An 18,503-nucleotide genomic window follows, 5' to 3' on the forward strand; every position below is an offset into this window, starting at 1 on the left:
AAGTTTAGCGCCGGCTTGTGCCATTCTTTTAATATGGCGCCCTGCTGGCAATATGGAATGGCATAAGTCGGTGCTACACTTTTTGCCACAAAACTGCGCTTGCATGGTTTTGTAGCAAAAAGAATAAATACTCCCCTAAGTATATATATCAGGTAAGTAAAACACCTATTTTATCTATCTGCCTATCTATCTATCTATCTATCTATCTATCTATCTATCTATCTATCTATCTATCTATCTATATATCTATCTATATATCCCCTTATCAACCCCTAAACTCACCTACCTCTAAACCTTAAAAACACCCTTAACACCCAAATACCCTTACTCACCCTAAAACTACCCTTGCCACCCAAATGCCCGTACCCACACTAAACCCTAAAAATACCTTAACACCCAAATGCTCTTACCCACCATAAAAATACCCTTACCACTCAAATGCTCTTATTCACCCAAAACCTTAAAAATACCTTTACTACTTAAATGCCCTTACCCACCCTAAACACAAAAATACCCATAATACCCAAATACCCTTACCCATCATAAACCCTAAAAATACCTTTGTCACCCAAATACCCTTACCCACCCTAAAACACACTTACTACCCAATACCAATCATATATCTATATCTATAGCTATATATGTATATCTCAATCTCTCTCTCTCTCTCTCTCTCTCTCTCTCTCTCTCTCTCTCTCTCTCTCTATATATATATATATATATATATATATACAAAACAAAAGAGAAATTCTGGGTAGTTTTCCCAAGTTTAGGTGGAGAGCAGCTCCAGTAACGAGCACCCTGCAACACCCTAGATTCACTCACCTCAAATGTATGTTTTTCTAGCATTGTTTTTTTTTGCAGAGGATTGGCACAGTGTCATCCATGCAGAGCTAGAAAGCGACAAAGTCTTTTGCCATTTATACAGTGAAATCTTTAATCTCTACAGTGCAGGCGTCGGCCACTCTGACGCCCACACTACCTCCCTGGTGCGGGTCACGACCAGTGGGCGACAACAGGGAGAGGGTTAAAAAAATCCTCCAATTCCTTGCAGCAGAGGGTTTTTTTTAAATTAAAAAACCCTCTGGAGACAGAAAATCTTTCTGACGTCAGTATATATATATATATATATATATATATATGGCTTTTGTCATTTTACAGCTCGGCAAGGATGACACTATGTCAATCCTATGCTTAAAGATTTTGCTGTACAAATGGCAAAAGACTTTGTCACTATCTAGCTTGGCGAGGATAGCACTGTGCTAATCCTATGCTTAAAGACTTTGCTAGATAAGCAGACATTTGAGGTGAGCAAATCTAGAGTGTCGCTGGTGTTGCAGGGTGCTCCTTACTAGAGCAGCCCTCCACCTAAAATTGGGAACTTCCCGGAGTTCTCCTTTGTTTTTTGCATAATATATGCGTCGCTCTATCCCTGAAAGGGTTTAGGTTTGATATATATATATATATATATATATACATATATATATATATATTTTAAACAAAAGCGTCCTCTCTGTGAAAGCGCACTCCCACCAGGTTAATTTAGGAAAATCGAAATTCAGCAACTCACAGCGAATTCCTTTCAGTCTTTTCAAAATTCAGGCCTATATCGAAAAAAACATCTCTGGACACGTGTTTCGGGGTTGATCCCCTCATCAGCAGAGAAACTAAAAAATATATCACCCTCGTAGGTGCAGCCATTGCTGGATGTGTTCCAGACTCTCATTCCTTTTAAAGACCACATACCTGGCTCGTTCAGCAAATTCAATTGCAAGCACCTGATTAATATATTCAAGTACCAGCCCAAGTGCATGCTGGTTACGGTAGTCCTGCGCATTTGTAGTTACACCCAAAGTGGGTTGCTGGAGCCAGACAAAATCATGAAAAGAATACAATTCCTTAGTAGGCGAATTCGACGTGAATTTTCAAATTAGCTGCATATATTCCAACCTGCTTGATTTTTTGTCTGTGCTTGCAATTGAATTTGCTGAACGAGCCAGGTATGTGGTCTTTAAAAGGAATGAGAGTCTGGAACACATCCAGCAATGGCTGCACCTACGAGGGTGATATATTTTTTAGTTTCTCTGCTGATGAGGGGATCAACCCCGAAACACGTGTCCAGAGATGTTTTTTCGATATAGGCCTGAATTTTGAAAAGACTGAAAGGAATTCGCTGTGAGTTGCTGAATTTCGATTTTCCTAAATTAACCTGGTGGGAGTGCGCTTTCACAGAGAGGACGCTTTTGTTTAAAATATATATAAATATATATATATATATATATATATATATATATGTATATCTATGTAGATATTTCTATCTATATATAGATATATCTATCTATATAGATAGATATGTCTATATCTATCTATATATATATATATATATATATATACACATATATATCTCTCAATCACTTTTGTCAACGTGTGTGGTTTCCCTGGCGGCTACAACCGGCCCCCAGGAAAACTGCACCCACATATAAAAGTGATCTCTTTACATATATAACATATATATATATGTGTAAATGCCACTCCTCACAGGCATTGAAAAGACTGCACTCCAAAGTTTCAGATGAAAAGCAATTTGCCATTACAATCTGCTTTGCATCTGAAACTTTGGAGTGCAGTCTTTTCAATTGCCTGTGAGGAGTGGCATTTTCTTTGTTATAAAATAACAGCTGCCAGTGACTTGACCTGCACCGACCCCGAGAGGTGGAAGTAGCTGGGCAGACACCGGGAGCAGTTGCAGCTCGCGTCTTCAAAGCAATGCACATACTTCAACTGACGCGTTTCAACTGTAGCTTTTAGGCAGCAATAAAAAAGTCAAGTAAGTCTTGTGATTATGCGTCTGCTAGAAAAGAATCTGCCCTCTGTCTAGTGGCAGTTTTGATGCCATAAACTGAACAGAAGATTTCTATGCCTACTGCAAGGATCAAAACTGTATTATATGTGAATAGCTGAGTGGATTAGTAAAGCCAGCCATTACCTGCGCTCTAATACAAATGAAATGTATCTGCAAGGGGGGCTATGGAGAGATGAAATGCACTTTTGCTGGGTGGTAGTGAGGGAATCGGAGGAGGAGGTAATGGGAGTGGGAGAACCAATAATGATTGTTGGACTGGGCGCTAGATGCGCTAAAGTCTTTGACGATTGGTATGCGACAAGGTGATGTAATAAATAGTGTGCCTTTTTTGTTTTGTGGTTTTGTGATTCAAGTCTGCCTGTTCCCGAAAGCTGGTAAGATTGTAATTTTAGCACCACAAACCCTTTGTTGATGCCATTTTCAGGGGAAAAAACACATGATTTCTTCTGCAGCCCTTTTTTCTAATTTTTCAGAAAGAAACGAAATTGTTGCTGTGTTTTGGCTAATTTCTTGGTTTTTGTCCAGAAAACAGAAACAGCCCTTTCAGGGTTAGAGTGACAGATACATTACACAAACCACAAGAGAGAACTCTGGGTAGTTCCCAAGTTTAGATTGAGAGCAGCTCCAGTTAGGAGCATCCTGCAGAACCAGCAACATTCTAGATATGCTCACCTCAAATGTTTGTTTTTCTAGCAAAGTTTTTAAGCATAGGATTGGCACAGTGCCACCCACGCTGAACTAGAAAACGACAACGTCTTTTGCCAATTATACAGCAAAATCTTTAAGGATAGGATTGGCCCAGTGCCATCCTTGCCGAGCTGTAAAATGACAAAAGCTTTTCACCACTCCAGTTGCAATATTACAGCTTTGGACTTGTAAAATACCCCCTCAACCAACCTGGAATGAGCAAAAACAGCCCAAGACACATGTTTTGATTTTTTTACATCTTTTCAGAGAGGTTTAGCTTTGTCCAGCCACAAGGGAGCACCCAGTATAAGTCAAAACAAAACCCTTTCAGGGTTAGAGTGATGCATAAATTATGCAAAACACAAGAAAGAACTCTGGGTAGTTCCCAATTTTAGATGGAGCGCAGCTCCAGTAAGGAGCACCCTGCAACGTCAGCAACACTTTAGATTCACTCACCTCAAATGTCTGTTTTCCTAGCAACGTTTTTAAGCATAGAATTGACACTGGGCCATCCTCACCGAGATAGAAAACAAAAGTCTTTTCCCATTTATACAGCAACATTTTTAAGGATAAAATTGGCCCAGTGCCATCCTTGCTGAGCTGTAAAATGACAAAAGCTTTTCACCACTCCAGGCACAATATTACAGCTTTGGACTGGTAAAATACCACCTAAACCAACCTGGAATGAGTTAAAGCAACCTAAGCCACTTGTTTTGATTTTATTACATCTCTTCACAGAGGTTTAGCTTTGTCCAGATACAAGGGAGCACACAGTATAAGTCAAAACAAAACCCTTTCAGGGTTAGAGTAATGCATAAATTATCCAAAATACAAAAGGGAACACTGGGTAGATCCCAAGTTTAGGTGAAGAGCAGCTCCAGTAAAGAACACTCTGCAACACTAGCAACGCTCTAGATTTGCTCAACTCAATTGTCTGTTTTTCTAGCAAAGTTTTCAAGCATAGAATTGGCACAAAGCCATCCATGCCGAGCTAGAAAACAAAAGTTGTTTGCCATTTATACAGCAAAATGTTTAGGCATAGAATTGGCACAGTGCCATCCTTGCTGAGCTGTAAATTGGCAAAAGCCATTCACCACTCCAGGCACTGTATTACAGCTCTGGACTGGTAAAATACCACCCAAGCCAACATGGAATAAGCAAAAGCAGCCCCTTATATATGTTAATATATATTCACATAAAAAATAAAGGTTACAGGGACGTTATAGTCACATTTCAAACGTACAAAACCATAGAACTTCACCAGTTATAGTTAGAGTTACCTCAAGTGACTATAACTTGTGGCCTAGGATAACTATAACTCGCGCCCCTGCCATGCACACATATGTGATCAATAATTTTACTGCAGATCTTACAGTGACTTTATCAATGATGTTATCAAAGATGTCATGAGTGCTGTAATTTGTTGAGTAATTAGCAGTACATGGAAAGATGAATTCTAGAAGTGAATTTATATGGGTTTTTTAAAATTCTATTTCCTAACTATGACGTCCCTGTAACCTTTGTTGTTTTCAATGAATTTCTATGTTTTTTTTTCAACATATAGTAATTTTCATTACTATATGTTAATCTTACCGCCACGCACAGCCTTTGGCGTTGTTGCAGTTGGACACAGGGCCTGGCCTGCACCCAGGCCCTGAGGCCAACCCCCTAAAGGCACCCAACCTTGCACCATACATGGCCTTTGCCTGTGCACAGCGGAGGATGCCTGCTAGACCTGGCCTGCAGCCAATCCCCCCTAACTACCCTAACCATGCTGTGCACAGCCCTTTGGCCTTGTGCATCGGAAGTCTGGGTGTGAGAGGGTGTATCTGGGATGTGAGAGTGGCTGTCAGGATGTGAGGAGGCACACATCTGTGTTAGTGGATGTGTCAGTGTGGACTCAGGTCTGTGAGTGGGTGCATGAGGCTGTCAGTGGGTCTGAGAGTGTGTGTGTGAGAGTCTGAGTGGGTCTGTGAATGGGCGTGTAACTGTCTGATTGGGTCTGTGAGTGGGTGCATGAGGGTCTGACTCGAGCTGTGAGTGGGTGTAAAAGTGAATGTGTGGGACTATGAGTGGGTGCATGAGTGTCTGAGTGGGTCTGTGAGTGGGTGCATTTGTATCTGAGAGGATGTGTGGGTGGGAGAAATTGATTGAAAGAGAGTCAGAGAGAAAAAAGTGAGAGGGAAAAAGAGACAGAGATTTTTAGCCTTTGATGTATGATTTACTTAGAATTTGATATTTATCTTCAATGTCAAATAAAAAATGTATTTGTCCTTTAAAAAAATAAAACAAATTTGTCCTTTTTTTTTTCAAAAGAAGAAAGTGAGACTGGTTGGACTCGAACGCTGACTACTCAGTGTGATGGTCTAGCGACATTCTCACTGATCTATACATTTTAAAATATTTTTTCATAGCCCTTTATGTGCTATCTGGGACCATGGGGGGGCCCTCCATATTTATTTATTTAAAAAAATACTTTTTATACAAATGCCCTTACAGGCTGTCTGGCACCGCGAGGGAAGCCTTAAGGCTTTGACCGCAACTTTGTGCTTGCTGAAGCATTTCATGTCTGCCCCCTGTACGTGTGCAGGGGACAGAAATGAAAGGTTCTGTTTTTGACAGCGGGACCTGCTTTACAGGTACCACTGTCAAAAACTGAAGTGTTTGCTGTGTGTTAGCTGCAGCTTCACAGCTGAAGCCAAGCCACAGCAAACAGCTATGTCCTTGAGTGGGCACCCCAGTAGATATTGCTGGACCCGGCCCTGGGGGATGGTGGTCCCAGGGCCATGGCTGGATCCAGGAGGGGGGGCTGCGTGGCCCCCCTCCAACATGGACACAATCCCGGGGAGGTGGTGGTTTCCGGGGCACAGGGGTCCCTTTCTTTTTTAAAATATTTGCCCTGTGGGGGTGGGAGTCCCCAGGGCGGGGGGGGTAGACACAGCTTCAGGGAATACAGAAAAATTCCTGACCCTTCACTTATTGAGAAATGGCAGGTACTTAAAACAATCAACTATAAAAAGATGATGTGGGAAAAACGACCAAATTCCATCGAACGTCAAAGGCTTACAATCTACGCTCACCTAAGCAATAAAGATCATAGTCGTGTTTGGACATTGGTCAATGACTTTGATGGGGAGGACGTACTGCCATAAGAAAAAAAATAACATCTGATATTTTGGGAGGATTATATCTTGCAACTCTATTAGGACGACCAGCTCCCTCTTAGAGGGATACTCATCGTCATAGTAGTGGAAAGAATATCAAAGAATCTAATGATAACAACCTTAACTCAAAAAGAGTTTCTAAAGTACTAAATAGGCAAAGGCTCAGCGAGGCACTAGGGGTAAATGGCTGAAACCCCTTTTTCGGGCCTCTTTTCAAGAAAGTTCAGTTGTGGACACCTGGTGGGTGTCAATCCTACACCCACTCTACAAGGATAAGGGTAGCGGATCAGACCTTCCAATCGCAAAATTCCACCATCAGATGTAGAAGGCAAAGCCTATGTAAAGATTTTATGAAAATAACTTGAAACTCTAGCAACTAGCAAGAATATCTGCCCCTTCTTCCAAACTGAATTTAGACCAAACTGTAGCACCATTGATAACACTGTAATAACCTCTAACTTAGTCCATCAAGCCACAAGTTTTCAGGACCCTCCACTATCTGCCTGTCATAATGATTACAATGCCGCGTTTTACAAGGTTGATCGGTTCATATTGTGGAGGAAGTTGGCAGCTTGGGGTATTTCATTGACTCTCCTTCAAGCTACAATGTCCCTTTACTCTTATACCTTGGTTTGGGCTAAGGTTGGAAAGACCTTAGTGTCTCAAAAGGATCTATACCATCTGGGCCTAAAGCTGGGTTGTGTCCTTGCCCCTGTATTGTTCAGCATTTACACTGCAGACGTTGGGGAAACTCTTGGGAAGGCAAGATCATTTCCTCCAGAGATCATGAACGCACATTTACAAATTCTACAGTGTGGAGATGACATTGTCCTCCTCGATCATACACAACTTAGGGCTACAAAGGGCACTGAATAAATTACATGTTCACAATTGTGAAATTAAGCTAGAACTGAATTAATCTAAGTCCAGGATAGTGATATTTGGAAAACACCAGAAGAAAAGTGAGAAAATATGTTTTTCAGGTACATGCCAGCTAAAGTATTCCTCATGAATATCTGGGAATATGGCTTATGGAGCAAGGGTCACACAGTATGACTTATTGAAGCCTCTACGCAGCTAAGTTAGGCTGTCTGTTATCCACATGCAGTTCTTGTTATTTTCCATCAAAAAAACTGAGATGATCTTGGAAGTGTCAGCAGTCACAAGATTATAGGTGTTGATTATGTGATTATGAACAGGAATCGCTGACACATATCACCTGTTGTTGTGCAGAAATGCACCGGGAAAGATATATTTTATCGAAACAGATGTTTTAAAAAATAATATTAGACATTGCAATGATGCTCTTAGGTACTTTTTCAACAGTCAGCACATTAATGACCTACACCTAGAGAAGTTTCCATGAAACCTGCCTAGTATTAATGCTTTTTCCCTCTTTATATATTGCAATACAGTGTTGTTGTTTAGGTTATAGTAAAATAATCTTATGGCCGCTGAAGATATGACGCTATCGAGCAACAGGATTATAGTATCGGATTTTAGAGATTCTTAAATTGGTTATTTATTTTATTGTTGTCTTATTATTTGAATAGAATAGTGCTTTTTTAACGTTTCCTTTATGTAAGATTTTAATTAATCAAACATAGTGAATTACTTACATACGAGTTCTACGCCCACTTTAAGGTCCCTCCCTCGATACCTCTACCTCAAAATTAACACCTTAGAAGTTGGAAAAGCTTTGAACATGTATTTGTTCCACAAGGTCTTTAGGATCATCTCAAAATTCAATGTCAAGATACAGTAAACATGCATAGGTCGTATGATTTCAGAAGCTACTTTGATCCTAACAGAGACATTTTAAATGCAGGATCTTCCTCCTATCACCTAAAGTGCTTAGAAGTGGTGCCTAAACAAAACAAGTGCGATATAAAACATAACATAAAAGAAAAGCATTTTTTTGTATGGTCTTACTTTTGAAGTGTAGGTGTGGACTATTGCGTGGCAACTAGGCAATTTAACTAATGAGAAGATCTCTACCATAGCACAGTTTAAGAATTCCTGCTCTTGAGCTCTATGTTCCGTCGCATAATGTCAAAGAGCTTTCGAGAGCCCCCATACTGCAAATTTGAATGGCTGAATTAGGAACCCTCCCGTTTGAGAGCAAGTCATTGAGAAATCTAGAGTTCCTGAATACAATACAATATCCTTATTCAATAAAGGAATTACTTGGTTCTGTCAGTCACTGGGGTTGTACCTACTTACATCAGTGTGAGAAATTAGTCCCACGTTTATGAAGTCTGTGGTGCTTGGCCTTGACATTATTTCCAGGTCATTCCACTGCTGTCAGCCAGACCAATGACACAGGGTGTAGGTTGAGGGACATTTCCATGGAGATTCTTGGGAAAGTAAGTAAAGGAGATCTGCAGATGGGCTGACATGGCCCTTATATAACTGGCACAAAGGAACTGAGAATAAATGAGTGAATTAATGAACAAACGCACCACTGAATGATTACTTGTGTGGTGCATCTCTGGTTCAAGAGGCTTATTGGCTCAAGAAGTGGATTCACAATGTTTTAACGCAGGTGGATTCTGAGTAGTGTCATTGGAGGAGATAGGATTTGACTCTGAGCATGTTTACCTTGAGCTCATTTTGAACTACATGTCATTCTAGGGATGGTGTACAGGCTTTGCTTAAATAAAAGCAAGGAATATCTCTTGTATGATGTTGTATTTTTGGGGTTACCCTTTATCTACACCCAGGTCTGACAGAAAGAGTTGCGGTGACAGATGAAGGAAACAACTGCCACATCTGTCAAAAGAACATGTCCAAAGTTGGTCCATAACAGCTGAAGCTATGCCAGACACAGGACAGACATGTGATAAAATTTACATACAATTAATTTTAAATGGGAATTATTTACATATTCATTGGTTACCTTGAAAATCTGGCATGGTTCTGACCTACCTAGACTAACAATGGAAGTCCAACGAGAGCAAGGCATAGTTAACAGATATAGCCATATCTCAGTACACACCATCTACCAGTCATAGACTTTCATTTAGTGACCTAATGAGTTCTGAGACTTTTACCTTTGCTTCCTCCAATTTAAATAAAGTCAAAACTTCAGTTAGTTTTTTGGGAGAGAAAGTAATCCAATTGCATGCGTAAACACATGATATAGATCTCTGGCTTCAGTTCACTGATGAGGTTCAATGAAGACGAATCCTGCTTGGGGTTGCTTGTGTTCTCTTGCAGAGGAGGCCTGGTCGACCAGTTAGGCAGACTCTAGAATGATTTGCATGTGGCTGGTCCTTGGTGGGGCTTTAAGTGGGCCAGATCCCTCTAGATCTCAGACCTGTTAGTAATTAAAAACAGACACTCATACGGGTCCCTTTCGGGCCATATATTTGTGTCTTTAACTTTACTGGCAAATAGCACTGATCAACTTCTGAACAGTTAATGTAAAAAACTTCAATAAGTAATCCATGTCAGTTATTTAATTCCTGTTTGTATTTCACATGTTTACTTAATCTTGCACCAAATTACCAGTCAGGTGTTACACTCTAGGGATCACAAAAATGTAGGTTACACATTTAACCATGTCCTTATTTACATTGGTCGCACCCCTTTTGTACATACACAACACACTTTTTACATTCCACTTAAAGACATGATTTTTGGGTGTAATGGCACAGCCGAGCTTAATAACATGGACTGGAATGAGGCCAAGGTTAATTATACGTGACTGACATTAACTCAAGCATTCCATATATCATTTTTAGTGAAGTCTAACATTTTGGACTCATTCCAATATACCTGGAAGTCTAATTACGCTCATGACTAAAAGGAGCCCTCTTGATTTACATATTTCTACCCTAAGAGCAAGAACAACCAATGAGATGTATAAGACTCCTGATCTGGACACAGGGTGTGGAGAGTGTGACTAAGGGAGGTAGCAAGGGGAAGAAAAGTCATAGTTTGTACACTTAAGAATAAAAAAAAATAAAAAAATTAAACACCCTGCTTTTTAACGACTACTTTGCCTTTCTTGTTCATATTATTCAAGAGTTGGTGTTGCCTTTCTGAATGTACAAAATAGCTTAACTGAAGAACTGACTAAACAGTCAGATGACATATGTTTATGAAAGAAAAAGCCTGGAACCTGATAAGCAGCTGACATGGTAACACTAGATTGAGCTCTTAAGTTTCCCACAACACTGCCTAAGTAGCCAAACCAGTCCAACTTTGTGTTTGTTATTCTGGAACGTGTAGTCCTGATTGTATAATATGATTAACTAGAACTACAGAACCCAGGATGCAAAGTAAGAACTAGGACTGGATGAGCTGCTCATGCAGGAACCTAGGAAATTTGAGCGGTATGGATATACTGGCGACATCGTAACCCAAGATAGTCAGAGCTCTTGAATTTCCCAGTTCCATACATGTGTAGTCGAAACAATCCTTTACTTGCTTTCTGGAACTCATAGTGTTGTTTGTATAATGGCACCAGGATTACACATCCTGGAATGAAAAAGTGAAACCTGGACTAGACGAGCCACTTACTTGTTGACCTGAGAAACAAGAGAGGCCTGGTATGATCGAGGGCAGTGGTTCCCAACCTGTGGTCTGGGCACCCTTGGGGGTCCACGAAGCCTCCCCAGAGGGCCCGTGGCTGCTTAGAAAATTAAATAACAATACCAGATTAGTAAAGTCTATACATAAAGTGGGTAAATGTACAATTGAAAAATGTAAAACGTACTGTGTCAAAGAATTTGAAATTGGAGTCTAAAAATTAAATTACTATCCTCAGATAGATTTGTGGGAGCAGGGCAGGTGCATCAAACACAATTTAACATGGACAATGTGTGGCTTTAATTACATTTAGAAAACTTCCAACCTTCCTTTTAAAATTAGATTTTTTATATATATATATATATATATATATATATATATATATATATATATATGCAAAAAACAAAGGGGAACTCTGGGTCTGGGAAGTTCCCAATTTTAGGTGGAGAGCTGCTCTAGTAAGGAGCACCCTGCAACACCAGCGACACTCTAGATTTGCTCACCTCAAATGTCTCACTGTGCTGATCCTATGCTTAAAAACTTTGCTAGATAAGCAGACATTTGAGGTGAGCAAATCTAGAGTGTCGCTGGTGTTGCAGGGTGCTCCTTACTAGAGCAGCTCTCCACCTAAAATTGGGAACTTCCCAGAGTTCTCCTTTGTTTTGCATAATTTATGCGTCACTCTAACCCTGAAAGGGCCTTGGTTTGACTTATACTGGGTGCTCCCTTTTGTCTGGACAAAGCTATACCCCTATGAAGAGCTCTAATGAGAGCGAAACACGTGTCAGGGGTTGCTTTACTCATTCCAGGTTGGCTTGGACTGTATTTGACCAGTCCAAAGCTGTAATATTGTGCCTGGAATGGTAATGGCTTTTGTCATTTTACATCTCGGTGAGGATGACACTGTGTCAATCCTATGCCTAAAGATTTTGCTGTACAAATGGCAAAAGACTTTGTCACTATCTAGCTCGGCGAGGATAGCACTGTGCTGATCCTATGCTTAAAAAAATTTGCTAGATAAGCAGACATTTGAGGTGAGCAAATCTAGAGTGTCGCTGGTGTTGCAGGGTGCTCCTTACTAGAGCAGCTCTCCACCTAAAATTGGGAAAGTCCCAGAGTTCTCCTTTGTTTTTTGCATAATTTACGCGTCACTCTATCCCTGAAAGGGCCTGGGTTTGATATATATATTTGTTTGCAAATTAAATAAAATGTGTTATCCTTTGTGTGTATTTCGATGAATGCTTGTGTCTGTATTTTTCGTGTATTTATTTTGCGGTTCAAACCATCCACAGTGTTTAGTCTGAGGTCCCCGGCTTCCAGTAATGACTCAGTGGGGGGTCCCTGGCTTCCAATAACAATTCAGTGGGGGTCCACAGAAGTCAAAAGGTTGGGAATCACTGATCTAGGGATCAGTACTGATAATCTACGCCCTTATGGGAAGACATCCCTCACTGGCATCCCCTTCCCCATCCTCTTTTCCAATTTGGAGGAGTGAGCCTTACTTGTTAACATTACCTGCACATGTATCCATGAATGAGGCACCTGCACCTCATTCATGAAAAGGGGGCATATGGTGCCCTAAACACGGAGCTTTCCTCTTTCTTAGACCCATTCCTGAGTAGCTCATCCCTGTCCAGACGAGGTTTGTTCCTTACATTCTGGGAATTGCAGTTGTGATTTTGTAAGCGGATCAATAAAACTACAAATCACAGAATCAAATAATAAACCGGGGCCCATATTTACTAATCTATCACTCAACGCAACACAACACTACACAACAGAGCAAGAGAGTGTGCTCTACTGTGTTGTGTGAAGAGGAGAGATCATAAATGTGCCATATTTATTAAGATTTAGATAGCTTCTGCTCTCTACCTACAGTGGCGCACTGGTGGCATCCATGGTGCAAGGATGCCTGTGTTGTGATCAAGGTTGTTTTTGTGCAGGAATGGATACCTTCTTACACAGAAACAATCCTCAGAGGCATAGTTCTTTTTGTATGTGCCTTGCAGAATGCAGCACACATGCAAAGAGGAAGTAACAAGGAGAAATAAAGACATTTCTCCTTGTTACTTCTCCTTGTTACACCAAACTCACGTAGACGCAACATTTTGGCCTAAACCCAGGTTAGTAAATCTCAGTTTGCGTCAAAATACACGGGTTGATGCGTGGGAATGTCCATGCTTCACCCATATAACGCCTCTCAAACTCAAGCTAACACAAATCGTTAGTTTTTGTGGGAAAGGTGACACAAAGTCACACAAATTAAGATTTTTGCGCCTTTATAAATCCCTACTAACATTTTGCGCTGGGCTGCGCCAAACACGTGGAGCAACCATGATGCAAAATCTTAATTAATCTGGGTCCCAGTATGCAAGAGCTACTCCTGCATGGACCTGAGAAACTCGAGTGGCCTGAGACTGTGTATATGTCAACAATACAGAAGCCTCAATTTTTCAGATATATTACATGGAGAATCGCCCTACTGCGCATTTCAGAGGGAAGCGTGGGGTAAACACAGGTCAGCTCTTGCTTTTTCATTTGTGTTGATGACTGTACGAGCCCAGACTTGGCCGGCTGAGAGAGGGGGTGAACGAACTGGGAATATGGGGGAGGAGCAGAGGCCAATCTGCAATACAGTGGAAAACAGCTTTAAAGTTCCACATCACCTGCACCGATTCCGACCACGTCACCTGCTCTATCCACGATGGAAGGTCAAACGGGGCCGCGCATTCCTTTTAAAGTGGCAGTGCGTGTGCGCTTCTCAAGACTTTAGAAAGCAGGCCGTAAAACCAGAATTTCATTTCTGCAGACATATGGTGGGCACCCACTGTAATTTTTGGCATCCTGGACTTATTTTCCACCATCCAGCGTTGGCTCAAAGTAGGAGAGAGAAAGGCAGACAAGACAGATAGAAGGAACAGAAGCTACGAAAACAACGTCAGTGTTTCCCAGGTCCATGGTCCACGTGTCACCAGAAGCTCCAACCCAAGTTTTATTCTTCGAATTCTGGGACCTGTAGTCTGGTTTATTGAACTAGAACTACAAGTCCCACAATTCAACGAAAACACCCAGACCGAGCAGCGTATCACACATGGTCCTATGAAACTTGGCAGCTATGCCAATGGTAGAACGCAGAGAGGAAAAATAATCTAGAATAGTATGATTAAGAGATAGGGTGTGTTTCAGGCAAGAGGTAGAATCATCCGGTTCCGGTTGTGCTGTGACATAACATGTAAAGCAAACAGGTAGAGGTGCCATGTTACAAAGAAATACAGAGGATTTCACAAGTATGTTTTTCCGAGGTTGAAGCCCCCTCCAGGATCTAAAAACCTGAACAAATGTCTAGCAGTTTTCTGTGAAAAAGGTACAAACCTTAACTGTCCAGCACCAACATGGGCCAGGTGAACAGTAAAACTCAATCCATACATCAGCCAACACAAAAAGTATGCCATCTTTTGGGATAGGATAATATCTCCTACATGGAACTGGATAGCTTGTGCTCCTTCCTCAAGTTCCACATTACAAGCTGTCATGAGTTTGACCACACTTAAGCACACAGTATAACCATGTATGTGAAATTAGGCCATTCCGTCATATGGAGAAAGACTCAGTCAGGCTCTATGGTCAGAGAAGCACACCATGTGCACCTTCTTTTTGAAAATACTAGATACTGTCATCTCACTGGGTCGTAGGGGGGCAATATTAGTGTGTCAGCGCGCCTGGTCCTTAATACGTAAACATACAAGGGGACGCTCATAGGTCGATGAACCTTTTGATTCGCATGGAGTATCATAGCTACGGTGTGACCAATGTTTCTCAATAATCAATACGCAAAATCAATAACCATTAGGCTAGTCATTATTCGGCAGTTAATGAACATCACACCTTGACCCTTCATTCATGAATAACCACAACTCAAGATACGTTTAGTAGTTTTTATTCCCCATTAGTTACAAAACTAATCATTAGTTCAAACTTTATTCAAATCAAATCAATTCATATTAATTCATTATAAAACACCAAAAACATAATCTAATCCAGATTTCCATCAGAATATATTATAAAGCATTAGCATAAATCAACAATTAAATCAAAGATGAATAAGTCAACATAAGTAACAGAGTTCAGCAAATCAGTCTGTCAATCAATTGTCTCTGTGGTTGTCAATATCATAGGGTAGAAAACTCAGATTAGCATTAGCATGTGGGACATCATGTGAAAACAATTTAGGACATCAATTTGAAAAAACATCTAGCTAAGAGAAAACTATTAGAGAGCGCAGTTGGTACCTAGAAAGAAAAGGCACAAAAGGTAATTCCGTCACATTGTCATATTTACCTATCCTCGGTATGGAGCAGCAACAAAGTCAGTCTTCGTCTTCAGGTCGATCACCATCACATCAGGCTCTCAATAGCATGAACCCAATGACAGAATCTGTTGATTGGTTCACTGTACGATCTTCTCATCATCCGGCTCATCAGGTATCGAAAATGTTGCATCTTCTTCCCCAGTCAGTGTCTCTATTGTACAAGTCCTGGGAAAGTACACTCAGAGTGCTTTACACACTTTTTTGCTACAATTCTAATTCCATCATCTCCTGTCCATCAGTTCATGCAAAGGTTTTTAGCTAAGCAAATTTTATAAAACAATGAGCAGTTCACTGTTAGTTCAGCCGTCAGCATCCTACATTGAGCGTTAATAGTCAGCTTCTGCACGAGGCCCGGAGAAACTAGGCCACGACTTTGGCTGAGTTAAGCTCTACAATATAATGCAAATCATAAATTATATCTCTCAATATGACATACTACTACATTATTTTAATATATTTTCAATATTTCCCATGTGTTAATTACTCTTTTAATGTTATACATGTAATGTGATGGACACTCCTCGAGGTCACAAATATAAAATGTGCACATTATTTTTCTACGATAATCATTTTCAAAAAATTTCATTATTCAGAATACATAAACATTCACTAATAATTTCTAATCAAAACATTTGCATTAACAGTGTCAGATAAGTGATTACACAGGCTACATCTTTTTACCTCTTTCCTGCTAGGGAGAACAGTCTACCAGCCTCTGCCATGTTTTTAAATTTGCCTACCAGTGCAAGGTAACTGGGTCCTTTGCCCATCAGTGTGGGACATGCTATCGCTTGAGTGAACTTGTCTACATGAGTGGAAGAAGTGCGTGGAGTGTGTGTAGTGCATGTGGCCATATTCTATGTTACACATTCCCAGAGGAACCTAGGATGAGGGTTCAGAGAAAGCCCTGCCCGCTGATGTGAATTGGAGGACTATTTCAGACATTCCAGGGATCTTTGTAGTTGGCCAGACTGGTGAGTGTTTTGGAGTGGACAATGGGTCCTATGAAGCTAGTGTGATTTTACTGCCCCTTTCCGGCCCTTTTTTCTCTGGAAGGGCTACCACCCAGAGGTTAACAGGTAGCAGAGTGTGACAGCACTTACATCTTTTGTGCCCATTTTTGGGTTTCTCCTGACAGGTGAATGCCAGCTTCACCCTACCTTCATGCTCACACTCTGGACAAGGACCCTAACTTCATGCTCACCCTCTGGACAAAGACTTTGGCTGTACCAGTCTAATAGAAAATAGGAAAAGAGCAGAACTGACTTGCTGGAATACAAAACATCTGTCTGGAACTTGAGTATATTGTTGGGCAGAAACGTCCAGTCAGAGTGTCCTTGCACGAGGAAGACCCTCTGGTGATTGTAAGGGGCTGTGAAGGAGCCTATGCGAGATTATTGTGCACTGACACTATGACATCGGGAGAGACCTGTGCTGTCGTAGGTGAGGCTTGATGCCCCTGAACTGTTCCCAGCAGAGATGAATGCACTGAATGCTTAACCGAAAGGAGCTATGGAGCCCTCAATATGGGCCCTCAATAGAGACAGTTCTCATGCCAAGGTTCTATCGCTGACAGGCGCTGCTTGATGGTTAAAGAGTGCTGACTATCTAACCTCAAACCACCTTCCTGAGTAACCTTGGATGACTCGACTTCGCTACCCTGAAAGTCAAGTGTCTTCGGGGTGAACTTAGTGATCTATTATAGGTCCAATTGCAGGGTTGAATCCCAGGACACCGGTGGTAAACGGCTATAAATTACCATAAGCAGAGCCCAGTAACCCTTTGATTGCCCAGGACTCCTAAAAATGTTCCCACATCAACTAACTCATTTTCTAGTGTGGACTGCCTGTCCAAACACAGATGAACATTGAAACGTTCTTTTATTTGCCTGCTCTTTTGCACAGCATTCCGAATGCCTGTGTTTACCGAACACACGTAAAGCGGCACTACCTATTTTCATGTGGCTTAAACTATGAAATGAGAAAATAGGTCCACCGTTGATTTTGGGCCCTAGATGTCACTCAGATTTGGAGTTTGTGACCATATTGTTACCCCATGTAGTAAACCCATTATAGGAATTTGTAAAGTTTTACAGATTTCTAATATGGATTTGTGACTGGATACCAAATCGTAATTTGGAAGGGCCTGTTGTGGACTTTCATTCCAAAAAAAGAGTCGTTATTAGCTGTCTCAACTGTGAGTGAACCGCTGGAAACTACTGAAAAGTTACCAACTCTCAAGTTGGGGTGGTAACTTATTCCAGGGCTTGCTTTGAACCACTTTGCCTTACTGAACTGGGTGCTAAAAGTTAGGGGAGGAAGTCCATGGCCCCAGGGACCACCACCTACTCTCACTGAAAGTTTTTTTTAAATTGAAAATCTTTTCTTTTAAAGCTCTTCTGTTTCCCTTAAGGAAATTGAGCTGAGTAAAAAAAGTAAGTTTTCTTTATTTAAAAGTAGTCACAGGAAGGGTAGTCTTCTGACCTTTGCAGTCCATCATTATTGTGATTGTAAGCAATCAGAGCTGCAGTCTTCAACCTACCTAATGAATATTAATTAAGTCAGATTATGGCCCAATCTGATTCAGAATTTAGCGAATTAACCTATTAGTACATAGAGCGGTTCACAAAACTAGGTACCAAAAAAACTGATTCTAAATCTCAACCACTTTTTGTGACCATTATCTTCATACATTTTGCCCTCTAAGCCTTGCCATAACTCCAGGTCTGGCTGCTCTAAGACCCCAACTATTTTCTCACATTGTGAAAATCTGTTCAAATTTGGCAGGCCTGGACTATTTTAAAAAAGACAATACAAATGTCTTTGTCAAACAATTGTTCCAGGGAGCCCTTTACACTTTAATAAGCATGTACGACTTTTGTTTG

This window comes from Pleurodeles waltl, chromosome 9 (assembly GCF_031143425.1).
Source record: "Pleurodeles waltl isolate 20211129_DDA chromosome 9, aPleWal1.hap1.20221129, whole genome shotgun sequence".
In the NCBI taxonomy this organism is placed as follows: Eukaryota; Metazoa; Chordata; class Amphibia; order Caudata; family Salamandridae; genus Pleurodeles; species Pleurodeles waltl.